This window comes from Thermobia domestica, chromosome 8 (genome assembly GCF_964235325.1).
Source record: "Thermobia domestica chromosome 8, izTheDome1.hap1.1, whole genome shotgun sequence".
Classification (NCBI taxonomy): domain Eukaryota; kingdom Metazoa; phylum Arthropoda; class Insecta; order Zygentoma; family Lepismatidae; genus Thermobia; species Thermobia domestica.
Genome location: NC_137461.1, coordinates 264,746,774 through 264,761,945, shown reverse-complemented (window position 1 = coordinate 264,761,945; position 15,172 = coordinate 264,746,774). Strand labels below are relative to the sequence as shown.

At 36.4% G+C, this 15,172-nt stretch overlaps 1 protein-coding gene across 2 annotated transcripts in view; it reads right to left on the bottom strand.

Annotated features, from left to right (window-relative positions):
* Positions 1–15,172, bottom strand: part of LOC145693605 (transcription factor GATA-4-like) — a 313,925-nt gene that overhangs the window by 157,962 nt on the left and 140,791 nt on the right. Inside the window, exon 2 of one of the 2 annotated variants that reach the window (XM_081769743.1) lies at positions 8,937–9,011. The exons of the other annotated variant lie outside the window; for it this stretch is intronic. The gene's annotated coding sequence lies outside the window, so the exon portion shown is untranslated. The remainder of the gene's footprint in view (positions 1–8,936; positions 9,012–15,172) is intronic. 2 annotated transcript variants of the gene reach the window in all.

Sequence of the window (15,172 nt, the reverse complement as noted above, 5' to 3'; positions counted from 1 at the left end):
GGGCGTATTTCCACGGGATATTTTCATGACTCGATTTTTCGATGCTGATTTCCATTCCATATAGTTTTCCAGTGTCAACTGTTTCGTCAATCATTTTCTGTAGTCCTCCTTCGATTCTAGTCATAATAACCGTATCATCTGCATACCTGATCTTGTTAATGATCTGCCCTCTAATTTTGAAATCTCCAATTCCTATTAATGCTTCCTTCATTAAACATTCAGTGTAAATGTTGAATAATTGGGGTGACATACTACACATCCTTGTATGACTGCTCTTCCAATCTCCACACTATTGGTTTCTTCTTCATTAAAGCGTTACAGATATAGATTTATTTATTTACTTTCTGCGGCCCGTTGCAATGCAAAATTTACCAAACTAAGCACTTAAAACTAAACATTGTTACATAAAAATAAATAGAAATACACGCAAAAATAAATTTGAAAAGTTTCTTCATAAACTACATTTTCTATTTTTGTTAAAATTTTTTCAGTTGAGTTCAATGTCCTCGTTCTGACCAAGATTATAGACAGGGGCGGATTCAAAATGTTTTCCGGGGAGGTGCAGTGAAACATTCTCAGTTTTCTCTCTCACCGGGACTTTGCAGCACTGGTCCCTGTGCTGCCGGGGGGGACAAATGATCCCTACGCTCCCTTCTGGATCTACCTATGGTTATATAAGTCAAGGACGTCCGGCTTAACTTGTCTTCTTTAGTTTAACGTCCCACGTTTACGCAATAAGGCTAAGGGAGACTGTGCTGTTGAGATGAATAGTGTGGAATGACGGTAAAAGGGAGAAAACTCGAGAACCCCAAGAAAATTTACGCACACGGGTTTTGTTTACTACTAAGCCCACTTGGCGGGAGCTGACCAACCACGCGCCAGAGGTGAGCGCTCTACCACTGAGCCACCATGATCCCATGGTGTCTAAAATAATGCTTTTGTGCATATGAGAAAGTTTCAGGGGTTTGGTTTTAGGTTAATTCTGGAAGAAAACCTCTTTTAAGGCAGGCGCGCACCCACAAATTTTTATTGGGAGGTGTCCAATCTTTGGATGGGTCCAATAGTACAAGCCACTACACGGAGAAAAACAAATTGTAGGTGGCGTACTTAAAAGGGTAGGTTACATGACCTTGAATGACCTACTGCGTAATTCCTGTAGTTTTTGGACTTAACGTACAGCAGAACTGAAAACGCATGTTTTATAATACTTTCCGTATAAGTGTTCCATTTATACGTACTTTCCATATGAAACAATATAGGCGGTCAGGATTTCACATACAAATGGACGTATAAAACATAACTGACGAAGGTAACATACATATATGTATGTAATATACGGAAAACTGTTAGATGTCAGACATCCTGCAATGGCATGATGTAACACCTAAGGGCAGTGCGTATGTAGCATATGGATAACGCATGCTCCGTACTGATTTGTGTAGCAAGCAAGAGGATTCCGTACATTTGTACAATATACCGCTGTCAGAAGAACGGATTTTTCTCAGTGTACGTTTGTGTAGTATTGAACGGGTATTATTCTGCATCCAGAAAGACGATTACTAATTCAAAATATTTCCACTTATATTTTCAGGGAAATAAAACTATAAAGCTAGATGTTTTTTATAAGAGAAAGAGTACAGATCAAATGTTCATGCCACATCAAAAATTTCCCTGTTAAAGAAGTATAATTTTACTTTTTTTTAAAAAAAAAAAAATGTATTAATACAAACGTATGTTGAGCTGCGAAATTCTGGGGGGTCCAGACCCTGTGGACCTCTCTGTTGATGCACCTCTTTTCAAAGATCTTAAGACCAATGGTGATAAACACGTTATAGAGCCCTTTTCTATCATGAGAATATGGATTTTATACTCATTTACTTGAATGACCTACTGCAAACGTTTTGTAATCAACTGTTTATTAGCTTTCGAGCGGTGATACTATGTGTAAAAAAAAAAAAGTAATTGTGAAGAAAATTGAATTCAAGATTTTAACGAACTTACATATTTCAAAACCCTTACATGGCGAAAAATGGATTTTGAATGTCTGTCCCTCTATTCTAGAATGCGCGCACACCAGGTGGGTGCACCCACCGGGTTCAGACCCTCCTCTTCTCCCCATGAAAACTTCCTAATTCAACATATATTTGTATAGTTTCTTAACAAAACTATACTTCTTTATCAGGGGAAATGATTGATGTTGCATGAACATTTGATTTTACACTTCATTTGTACACTTTCTCTCATAAAAGCGATCTAATTCTTTCTTTTTCTGAAAATATAGCTGGAAGGATTTTACAAGTACGTATCGGGTACAGAATAATAACCGTTCAATACCATATAGACGTAGTGGATCCAAAACTTGGACCCCTCCCCCAACAAAAATATCTGGGTGTGCGCCTGGTACACAGAGGCAATCCATTCAACATGCCTGAACCAGGCCTATCGCTAAAACATTAAGACAGAGTGGGAGTGAAAAGGAGCCATAATGTTTGGAGAGCTAACTTGAGTTCACTTTACATTCATATATAAATACCATTAAACAGCTTTAAAGTTTGTGGGGGTGCTGAATGTAATTGCAGAGAGGTTTAGGTCATCCCTAGCTACGGGCCTCAACCGAACCAAATTTTAAACTTACGGATTTTTATATAAGATTCTCCAGAAGGTAACTGATCTATCTTTCTATCCGCCAAAATAAGGTCAGTATACTGGAGGGTGAAAATAAAAATTGTGAATTTCTCAAAAACAGATTTAACGATTTTAATTAGATTTCATAAATCAATATTAGACTAAATAATTTTATGTAGATTTGTTTACATTTTATTAAATACTCTATATCTGTAATACAATATGTCTTTTTAAAAAATCCGGAAGAGGAAGTTCACTATTAGGAATGAGTTCTTTTCGGACAATTTTCTCAATAATGACTTGGATGATTTTGTTCATCTATCTATAAAAACGAAAGTCATTATGTTTGTGGCTTCGCATCGCTTGAACCACCCGAACGATCTCGATCAAATTTTCAACATACATGAGGTTCAGGCCTGAGATTTTATCATTTCACTTTGACGGTGCAACTTAGGGAAGGGGAGGGATATATATTTCGGGGTCGCTGAGATGTACAGTGGCACTTCCGATGCCGTTTGAATCCAAATTCACCTTTTTATGTACAAAATGAAACGTATTCTCCCCGTGCGAAGAACGAGTATTATGCTAGTATTTCATAAATAAATGTTTAATTTGCAGCCCTACAATATGAGAGAAACATTTTTCCTCACGGATATATATCACGGAATAGTTTACTTTTATAGGTGATTTTGTATTTGGAAGATTTTCTAAAAAAATGACAGGTAATTTTGTTTGAATTTCACAAATGCTTCAGTAATAACTGCACTATAAAATGAGATAATCTAACTTAAGAGATGGGAGTGAGACAGTCTAGTACAGCGTTTTTCAACTTTTTTTTTTTCATTCATTTCGGGGCACACTAAAGTACGTTTTAAACTTTCGGGATACGTTTACATGTGATTTTTCCCCCTAGATGCAAAAAAAAAAAAAAAAAAAAAAAAAAAAAAAATACATAAAAGTAATTACATATTTTATCATTATTACAGAACGACTATGAGATACAAATCTCACTAGCAAATTATGTAAGACTCTTGAATAGAAACATTAACATAAAGAAACTTGTGTCTCTTTAGCAGGAATATGAGAAAGAAATATTACCATCAGAAATATAAAAAAGACATCAAACTTAAAACTACTGAGATATTTGCCCCTGGCGGATTTTGCAAAGCATATCTATTAGGGATGACCTTTTTCGAAAAATCTGTTTTCCGATTTTCGGAAAATTCGTTTTTCGAAAAAAAAAATGGTTTTTCGTGTTTTCGAAAAAAAAAATTGTTTTTCGTTTTCCAAAAAGCATTTTTCGAAAAATGTGCCCACCCTTAATATCTATGCGTTGACGAACTCGTGAGAGAGACACTCTCATCTCGGCGTCCACGTCAAGGAGGTGAGACCTGTAGTCAAATTTTATGTTCTTCAATGTAGAGAATCCAGACTCTCACAAGTAGGATGTTGGGAATGGAAGTAACACAGATATGGCTCTATTCGCGATATCCTTATATTTAGTTTTGATTGGTGAACAGCGTTAAAAGCAAGTTTTCCAGCATTAAATTTGGAAGACAAATGTGAAATTAAGTCGATTGGCGATAAGTTTTATTTTTCTCTAAAGATAATTTCTTTGCGGAAGATGTTAGAAGTCAATAAAAATCTCACGACACACCAATGTGTCACGACATAGCGGTTGAGAAACGATAGTCTAGTGCAGTGGCCTGTACGTTATATTTTATTCCTTTTCATTCTTATTTTTATTTGTTTATTTATTGTATAAAGGCCAGTTTATACCTCTTCCGGAATATAATTCTTGAGCAAAAAAAAAAAAAAAAAAAAAAAAAAAAAAAAAAAAAAAAAAAAGTGGATTGAGTATCTATCGTCACTAGTTCAAATAGACGTTTGCTTAAAGCGAAAGTCAAGCACTAACTTTTCAAAAATATTCAACTTGAGATCTTTTTCGGAGATTAGATTCTACTGATTGCATTGGAGGGCTGTTAGTCTAGGTTAAAAAAAATAAGTGGAAAAACCACAAAAGACGAAAGAAAGACCTTGACGACAGAACCTGGGAAGAAAAGTCACTAAACAGACCTTTTTTTAAAGAAGAGTTTCGTTCATGTGCACGTTTTTTTTTTTTTTTTTTTTTTTTTTAAGTCCAGAAATTTGTAAACGTTAAATTATCACGACATGTATGCATAATGTAGCACGAGAACAACTTCACTTTTATCATGGCGGAAAAAGTAGAAGAAATCTAATGCATTTCTGTTCGAGATTTTTCAGAACATTAGCTAATGCTTTTTATTTCTCATCACGCTATCCTTGTATATAGTCCACCACCGTTTCTCTTAGTTCATCTAAAGCAAAATATAAAAATACTTTACAAAAACATTTTCAAATACAGTGTTCCTATACATCATGTCAAATGAGAAATATGGCTCATTTTTAGTTATAGTGTAATAATATTCTAACTTGTAAATTATATGAAAATTAATTGGAGATTCATATCGTCGGACAAAGAAGAAAACTGAATCAATCAAGGTACAGTCCGAAGCAAAGAAACCTGCAACATGAGCATGTAAGTTTATTGTGAAACGACGAAGTCTTTTGCTCCAAAATAACTGTGAAGGGGAGGACGCCGAGATTTTTCCTGGCGTGATTCGTGTCACTTAGACGTTATATTGATTCCCTGCGTATCACAATAAACTTACATGCTCATGTTGTAGGTTTTTTGCTGCGGACTTTACCAATTAAAGCCTGTGACAAACATCTTGGCATTTCAGCTAAACGAATAAAATGCAAGCTTTGAGGCGATGTTGCCAAGTGCTAACAGGAGTGGCTATGCAGGCTAAGCAGACGAACTACAGCGTGATCAGGTGGCAGAGGATAGACATGGAAAATGAAATGAAATCTTTGAGTTTTACGTCCCACGGTTATGCCGGTTAGACTAAAGGAGACGGTGATGATGAGTAATGAATGAAATGGTGGAATGAAGAAAGTGGGAGGAAACGGGAGAACCCCGAGAAAACCCACGCACACGGTGTTTGTCCACCACAAAGTTCACTTGGCGGGGGCTGGGATCGAACCCGGGACCCCAAGCACCAGAGGTGAACGCTCTACCACTGAGCCACCGCGGCCCCAGGATAGACATGGATGTGTACAAAATAAACGTGGCAATACCGCTGGCCTCTCATTTGCTAGCAGCATTTAAAGAGAACTTGGAGCGCCGCCTTCAAATGCCAAGATGTCATTTAGTGTATCTTCCAGGCATACTTCTAGTGTTCCTTTGCATTCTCCAACCTCCAGAGTTGACCAACTGCTCCCAACTTATATTTAATTTATTTTATGTAGACTATATCATTAAATGTGACTCTTGTGTAATGTCGACAAGATAAGACACGACCGCATTTTTGTAACAAAATATGAGACGAGAAATGGCCTCTCTAATACAATCAGACATAATATACTTTTTCGATTAGGATTGGAAGTTAGATTTTTTGGGTTTTCGACAACCATGGCCATACTACCGCTTCACAAAATATGAGAGATGACATGCATCATCGATCACACTGCCCGGGAAATTGGAAACGAAGAAAGGGATGGGGAAGAAAGGAAGGAAGGGGCCTGAGAATATTATGTTAATTATCATAACGGTTCTTGCCTGGTGTACATGAGGAAAACCCAGGAAAAACCTCACTCGGGATGGCTCGCCTGCAAAAACTATTACACGTTTTCGACTAACTAACCCCACCGAGAATCGAATCCGAGACCATTCACACCAAAGGCGAGAGTGTTAGCCTTACTTACTTTTTCGAGTCGAAAAACTATTTTCTGAAGACACCTTTAAGAGAAAAGAAGCTCCAAATCTAGTCTCTGTGCAATGTGCTCTCTGGGACCGAGTAAGATACAAGCGAATCATCAAAAAGGTCAACCCTGCGTAAGCCGAAAAAGACAAGAGTAAAAGAAGACGTGCAATCAACTTGAAACCAGAGGTGATTAATATCTGTTAAATCCGGTTTGAACAGAGTATTAAGGGTCTTCACTACAGCGAAATTAAACTACCGCTAATTTTAGACTTTTTCTGTAATATTTTCAAAACAAATAAAAATATTCGAAAAGCAGAAACATAGTGAACTAGACAACACGATTTTGCATGTGATACCGTTATCATAACTCAACTGTCAGCTTTCGATTTGCAATTGTAGATAGATTTAGCATTTTTTTGCGGGTTCTGTAAATAGTGGCATACCAAAAGCAGATAGGTGAATTGTGGTAAAGATATCAACATGCAAAATAGTATTGTCTATTTCACTACGTTTCTGCTTTTCGAACATTTTCATTTGTTTTGACGATATTTCAGAAAAAGTCTAAAATTAGTGGTAGTTTAATTTCACTGTAGTGTGAAGACCCTTAAGAGAATATGGTATCTATTCTTATAACGATAACTCGGTTTAAATATCACTCCATCAAGTAGTTCCTGAGATTTTATTTTGTCTTCCGGGCGGACAGACAGGACAAATATATAAAGGACGTTTGGTTGATAACTGACCATATTTTCTTTATGAATAAGGACAGACCACAAATAACTATATTGATGCATTTCTGAGAGGGCGTAGTATTAGAAAATGCGTTAAAACTGTATAATTTCTGTTGTGCAATAAAAATTTAATCCTATTACTCTGTCTTTTGGTCTGGACCACAAAAAACAAGCTAGCTGGTAATTCCAATAAATATTTCCTGATTTAAAACTTATACTAAACTACAATACTTATATATTTCTTTGCAAATACAAGATATCAAAAATAACTATAAATAACATTCCATTATACTAAGTAACTACCGAATCGATCAGTTTTCTTGCCCAGCACACTGATCAAAAACAAGTTTTTATTTACTGAATAAACACACACACAAAATACTCTCATCGTCACGAAGGATACTTATTATTATTATTACAAAACATTGTTGCCCAACATTTTGACAAACAGTACGCCAAATCCTTTTAACTCGTCAACAGCTTTTATTACTGTTGTCTACGAGACGAGAAACGTCTCGTCTAGTCTCGAAAACGAGACGAAGAGTTCTTTTTATAAGCTCGAGACGAGACAATAAATTTCTTGAGTCTCATGAAGAACACTAGTTCACCAAGTGTTAGATCTCAGTGTATTAGTACTCAACATGACCCATAATATATATTAGGGATGACCAGTTCCGGAATTTTTACTTTCCGGAATCCGGAAAGTAAAATCGGAAAATTCCGGATTTCGGAAAAATTCCGGATTTTTTCTAAATTCCGGATTTTTCCGAATGTCGGAATTTTTCTGAATTCCTGATTTTTTCCGAAATCCGGAATTTTTCCGAATTCCGGAAAGTAAATTTTCCGATTCCGGAAAATGAAATTTCCGGAATCCGGAACATTTTGGCCATCCCTAATATAAACTATAGATAAAATAATTCTACGAACACAATGAAAAGCATTCATCAACGTTTTAAAACTACAGAAGTCATTACCAATTCTCCAAACACACACTCTTAACACGCAAAGATTTATGTAACTTTTAGATGAAATTAATGAAAAAAATAGGGAATATACTTATAAAAAACGTTATCCGGACAGCGGTATATTGTACAAATATACGGTATCCTTATGTTTACTACAGAAATCAGTACGGAGCATACTTTATCCATATTTTACATATGTACTGCCCTTAGAGGTTATACCATGCCGTTGCAGGATATCCAACATTAACAGTGTTCCGGATATTACAAACGTAGACGTATGCCACATACGTCAGCTTTATGTTACACACGTCCATTTATATATGAGATCCTGACTGCCTATATACAGTTTTTTTTCGTTCGTACGGAAAGTACTTTTATTCGGAACAGTTATACGGAAGCAAATTACGTATAAAATATACTTTTTCAGTTATACGTTTGCTGTACGTTGTCCAGAAACTACATGGTTTACACATGTAACATACACGCACGCCACATACGACTTTTTTTTTTCTCAGTGTAGGTTTTCTACATTAATTGACAAAATAGGACGAGAAAATCTTTGAGACTCAAGGTGGAGGGGGGAAAACCTTATTTGCGTATCTAAAACACTAGTTATCATGGTAAGAATTATGATTCTAACCCAATATGGCGGCTTTCAAAATGACCACCGAGATACTCATCTATCCTGGTCCCCATGTTTATCTCCTCTCTCACATCACACATAAAAATAGACTTTAATTTCAGATTTTCTACACTGTTTCATGTTTATTTGGGTGTTTTCAAGCTTTTAGACCACCCTGTAGATAATACATTATTAAGGTACATACCTATGATCCTAACAAGATGCGAAATCAATCAAAACATCTTCAAAGAGGTACAGCGATGCCTCATGACGATAATGGCTGGAAAAGAAAGGGGAAAAAAGCAATTAAAAGATTTTTCCCATTTATTGTTGGTTTTCATTAGCTTGATGTGGTTTCTTTAAATAAAAATAATTGTGTTTAAAGGTAAATGGAAACATGTTTGAATTAGCATTGTACTACACATGCAACACACTGGACCGTCTCTCGTCTATATAGGCGAACTAGGCATCCACCTTTGGGCGGCAAATTTTAAGGCAGCGCGGCCCAGCCTTTTTATTTTATTTTATTTTATTAGGTGTTTATAACGTAATTAGGGTGAAGAATTCTTACAAGATTCACATATTATTTTACGTCCGAAAAATGTATTCCATATCCATTCTGATATCTCTACTAAAACCGGTAGTGGTTGGAATCCAATACCACTTCCGGCTTAATATTATTTGATAAGATATCGCGTCATATAAACCAAACTCCTTCATGTGGTGTGTATACGTGACATTTCTTCATCGTTACAGAAGCGTCATCTTCTATCGTTAAAAGAAAATACTGCATTATTCCTTTATTGTGTTCAATTACAGTATTTTTTTTTTTTTTTTTTTTTGAAGTTATTGGATAAAAGCAGACTCTTATCTATATTTGTCAGACAGCTGTGCAACATCGAATATTACGCGCTCGTCAGTGCCGCGCTGGTGGGGAGAGCGAGGCGACGGCCCCGGGCGCCGAACTAAGGGGGCACAAAATTCGGGAATGAAAGAAAAGATATATATGTATATATAAAATGAAGGGCAAAAATTAAACAAAATGTGCTCAAAATCAAGGAATAGCAGGGTTCATTTTTCAAAATTTTCTTACATTTCGCGCAACTATAGTGGCGCTTCTCGACTGGTCTTGGTCTGTCAACCTCACACATATGTACGGGGGCGCCGTCGTACTCTCGTGCCGGGTGCTAATTTTCCACGGCATGGCACTGGCTCTTGTGATATATTTTGATAACGGTTTTTTGAACTCATTAGACACTCATACTCACTCGCCCTCACTGTAAACTCCACATTTCTCTTCGTGTATCGAAACGAGAGAGAGAGAGACCCTCACGAGAGAAAAATTAATAAAGGTGCCCATAAATGAATATCTGTTCCAAACTGAACAGGAACAGAGAAACTTAGAGGGTAGTTAAGAAATACAACTATGCTCTTCAGAGGACCATACACAGGCCTACATGATCGTAGGCCTAATGCCTCAGAAGCCTATACCAGTACTACGCTTGCTTGAGCAATATTTTCCTCGGCATGCACTTGATTCTTCTGCTAATAAGTGTATGAGTATTTTAGTACGCTCTGTTTACATATCATTATCATCATCATTAAAGGCATTATGCCATTATTGGCAGGTCACTTGCTGCAACTGAGAAGCTTCCATGCTCCACGGTCTTCCGCTAACCTCTTCGTCCTCACGTCTTCATTTCTCTGTTTTGATATCGTCTATTACTTGTAGCCTCCTTCGACCCCTCACTCTCTTTCCTGCCACCATCTACTCTAAAAAAAAACGTCCCTCATAATACTGTTCCTCCTTAGCCAATGTCCCAACCAGTTTATCTTTCTCTTTTCAATAATATCTAAAATTGTTCTTTTCAGAGATTAGAGTGGAGATGGAATATAATTGTCTATTACCGTTTCTACTCTTCAATGATCAATATTCAAACCGGAGATGGCCAATCTCTGCTACTTCCGGTTTGCATGAAGTGATAAAAGAGAAGATAGTACATAATCTTAAAATGCTAAACCGATTTTTTTTTAAAAAAAAAATACTGTAGTTATCTCTAATCTTTTTTGATCTATGAAAAACAACGTTGATACCGGAAGTTGAAGTGAATTTTTATCATTTCCGGTTTAGAGGAGATGGGTGTAAAATGTACTCTTGTGGTGCTTGATCGATTGCAGGAAATAGAATTTCGCTATTATCATTTATTATCGTAAACCTATTATCGTTTTTCATCTATAGTGATGAACGTTAAAATAGAAAATGGTTAATTTTTACTACTTCAGGTTGATGGGTCAGCTCCATCAACACGCTTGGACCATCAAGTAGTTCCTGAAATATTTATGGTCCCTCCTTCTGAGGGACAAACAGATATTTTTGTCTCCCAGACAGAGAGACAGACAGACAGACATTTTTGTCTTCCGGACGGTGGGACAAAAGGACAGACATTTTTTGTCTCCCGGACGGAGGGACAAACGGAAAGACATTTTTATTTCCCGGACGGAGGGACAAATTGACAGACATTTTTGCTTCCCGGACGGAGGGACATACTGACAAACATTTTTTTCCTCTCGGACGGCGAGACAGACAGATAGACATTTTTATCTCTCAGACAGAGGGACATACATTTTTTGTCTCCCGAAAGAAGGGACAGACAGACATTTTTGTTTCCCGGACGGAGGGACATACCGACAAACATTTTTTGCCTCCCGGATGGAGACAAAACAAATGGACATTTTTGTCTCCCAGACAGAGGGACAGACATTTTTTGTCTCCCGGAGGGAGGGATAAACGAACAGACATTTTTTTGTCTCCCAAACGGAGGGACATACTGACAAACATTTTTGCCTCCCGTACGGCGAGACAAACAAACAGAAATTTTTGCCTCCCAGACAGAGGGACACATTTTTTGTCTCGCGAAGAGAGAGAAACGGACAGACTTTTTTGTCGCTCAGACGGAGGGACAAACGGACATTTTTCGTTTCCTGGACGGAGGGAGAAAACGGACACATTTTTTGTGTCTCGAACGGATTGAAAAAACAGACAGGCATTTCTTATCTCTTGGGCGGAGCGACAAGTGGACAAACATTTTTCGTCTCCCGCCCGGATGGAAGAACAAAATGAACAGATATTTTCTCTCTCCCGGACGAAGGAACATGAACAAACGGACAGTTTATATCTCCCGGACGGTGGAACAAAACTGACAGACATTTTTTGTCTCCCAGACGAAAGTATAAACTGACAGACGTTTTTGTCTCCTGGACAGAGAGACAAACGAACAGATATTTTTTGTCTTCCGGACGGAGGGACAACGGACACAATTTTTGTCTCCAGGACGCATTGATGCGCACACGAACAGACAAAATAAGCATATAAACGAGTTTTGGTAAAATGAACTCCTCAATAATCAATTGCAGGAGATGGAAGAAAAATATTTCATACGTATATTTTGTTAGTACTGTATGTATATATGCTAACAACACAAGAAATTCTTTCCCACGATACTAAAATCCAACCAGATTCGATCCTCTATAATGTCTGGGATTACAAGCTAGTTGTTTCCCCCCTACGTCGATAATTGTTTATATTTCTTGCTTTTAGGCAGCTATAAAAAAGAAATAGTGGTCAGTCCAGTTACAAAAAAAAAAAAAAAGACTGATGTTCTAACCATAATAATAAAAAAATCAACGACAAACAAAGACAAAAAAAATATGAAAATTGAACTGAGTAAAATAACAACAGACGATGATGATCATCCAAGTATGGCTTCTTTTCGTTGTCTTTATCCCTCTCTCGCTTTCATAGTTTTTCTTTCTTTCTTTCTCAAATTGCCTGGTCGCGTGCCAAAGCTGAATATCAGACGGAGGGTGATTGTCTTGTCTTGGTAGGAGGGCAGAAGAGTGAGGGGAGGGGGAGATGTAGAGAATAGCTCCTCCCTCATTGCTTCATTTGCTGTTTGAGATACGGGAAGACTAACATAACAAGCTGTGCGTGAGTTAAGCCGAATCTACAGTAAACAAGGGCTCAAACTATTCAGGGTGTTTCTTCGGTTTGGTTTTGGTTCGCCACTGTAGAGATAATGCATAGACTTAATACAAAACAAAACCAGCCAATTTAACGATAGGCTATAACGGGTGAGATGGCGCACATTCAGATGAATGATGTATGGTTGGTATGCCAACACCCAGCAATAGTAAATTTCAGTTTTTCTCTAAGGCCTGAATTGATCACTTATGTGTTATGTTTGATTCTGCTTGTTTAAATCTTTTCTTTTCTTCTTTTTTACAATGTTTTCATTACTTCAGATATTCGCTTGATTCAAAACACGCACTTACATATTAATTAGAACTCTGAAAACTTTGTACAGACGTAATGGCCGATAACAATATGATATTTGAATGTAATTTTCACTTTACTACCTACAAAAATCAAGTTAATAAGTGTATCCTATTCGATTATGCAACCAAACATGCTCTGGTGTTGGTATGTACAGTATAACATCCAGGTGATGCTCGTGAACTATTTTATCCCATATTGTGTAAAAAGAACAGATTGAATGTGAAAACATGGATGTTGTAACAAAAATAATAATAATAATGGTGGAAAAAACTTTTGAAAACAATGCTCTCGTAAATATATATATACAAAAAAGGAAAAAAATGTTTTGGTAGGGTGAAATGAAGAAATAGGACTACGACTATAAAAGCAGTGGGATAGATTGGTTATAATGGATCATAGAGAACCACTTACAGCGCCTAATGCTTTTATTATTTATAAAAGCATTGGGATAGATTGATTATAATGAATTATACAGTATCACTTAGAGCGTCTAATGCTTTTATAGTCTATAAAAGCATTGAGATCAATTGATTATAATGGATTACTGAGGACCTCTTACGGCACCTAATTCTTTTATAGTCTTAGTTCAATTTCTTAATTTTATTCTGCCCCAAGAAAGTTCTTTCCTTTTTTGTGTATTATATAAAATCATATTTTTAAAAGTTCTTCATTAAAATGTACAAATTACTTAATGGTTTTCCATTGTTCTACTTCAAAAGATTTCAAATAAATACGATAACATTGTGTTAAATCATCGCAGTATTTTTAGTTATATGATCAGAAGTTTACTTGTGGCTAAAGAAAATTTACTTTTGAAGCGGAAGACATGGGTTCAATTCTCGGTAAGACTATGTACCTCGTGTTACAAATTAAGTTTTAGATCTATGTCTCATATATATCCTCGATGCCAGGAATGAAATTCAAGTGAAGACAAGGATGAGTATCTTCCATAGTAATTTTATAGGGATAATAGATTGACCCACTACATACTGCTTAGTTAAAACTAAAAATCACTCATCTCAAATACAGGGTGTTACAAAAGTCTGTCACAATATTTTTGGAATAGATTCCGTACATCAAAATAAAAAAATGTTCATATGAACCTGTGGTTGGAAGTGCATAGTCTCGTAGTTATAAGGTTCCGAGAAAATAAAAAATGAACTTTAAAAAGGTCCATAGTTCCCATACTATAGGATTGATGGTAGTCGAGTCAAGACATCACTGAGGAACTAATATGTGAACTATCCATCTTTCAGAATCTCCGGTACTTGCACAATCATTTTTAGAGAGGCTGTTTGGGAGTAGTTGATCACTCTCCACCTACCTCTAAAAATTGGTCTGCAAGTACTAAAGAATTCTTAAACATGGATATTTGGCTAGTTCACATACTAGTTTGTCAGTGATGTCTTGACCCGACTACGATAGGTCCCATAGTAGTGGAGCTATAAACTTGTAAAGTTCACTTGCTTCACGTTTTCGGCACCCTATAACTACGAAACTGTCAACTTTTGAGCACAGGTCTATAGGAACTTTTTTTCTTATTTTGATATGAGAAATCTGTTTTCAAAATATTGTGACATATTTTTGTAACACCCTGTATACTAACTGTAATGACTGTTTTTTTCACGGGAAAATAGCTTTTTGAAAAGCACCCTTAAGAGTCTTCATCCCGGCGAAATTAAAATACCGCTAATTTTACAGTAATTATGTGATATCTTCAAATAGATAAAAGATAATCGAAATGTGGAACAAGAGCGCCCTAGACAATATTATTTTACATGAGAAACCGTTATCACGACTCACTTATCTGCTTTCGATTTCGAGCAATTTTGAACATCGGCATTTATTTTCGCGTTTCTAAACAGCTGAAAACGGAAAGCCACCAGGTGACTTGTGATAACGGTACCTCATGCAAAATAATATTGTCTAGGGCGCTCTTGTTCCACATTTCAATTATTTTTTTTTTATCTATTTGAAGATACCACATAATTACTGTAAAATTAGCGCTATTTTAATTTCGCCGGGATGAAGACTCTTAAGATACACATTTCAATGAAAATATAATAATAAAAACCCAACACAATTTTTGGCGTAAATTTTTAACC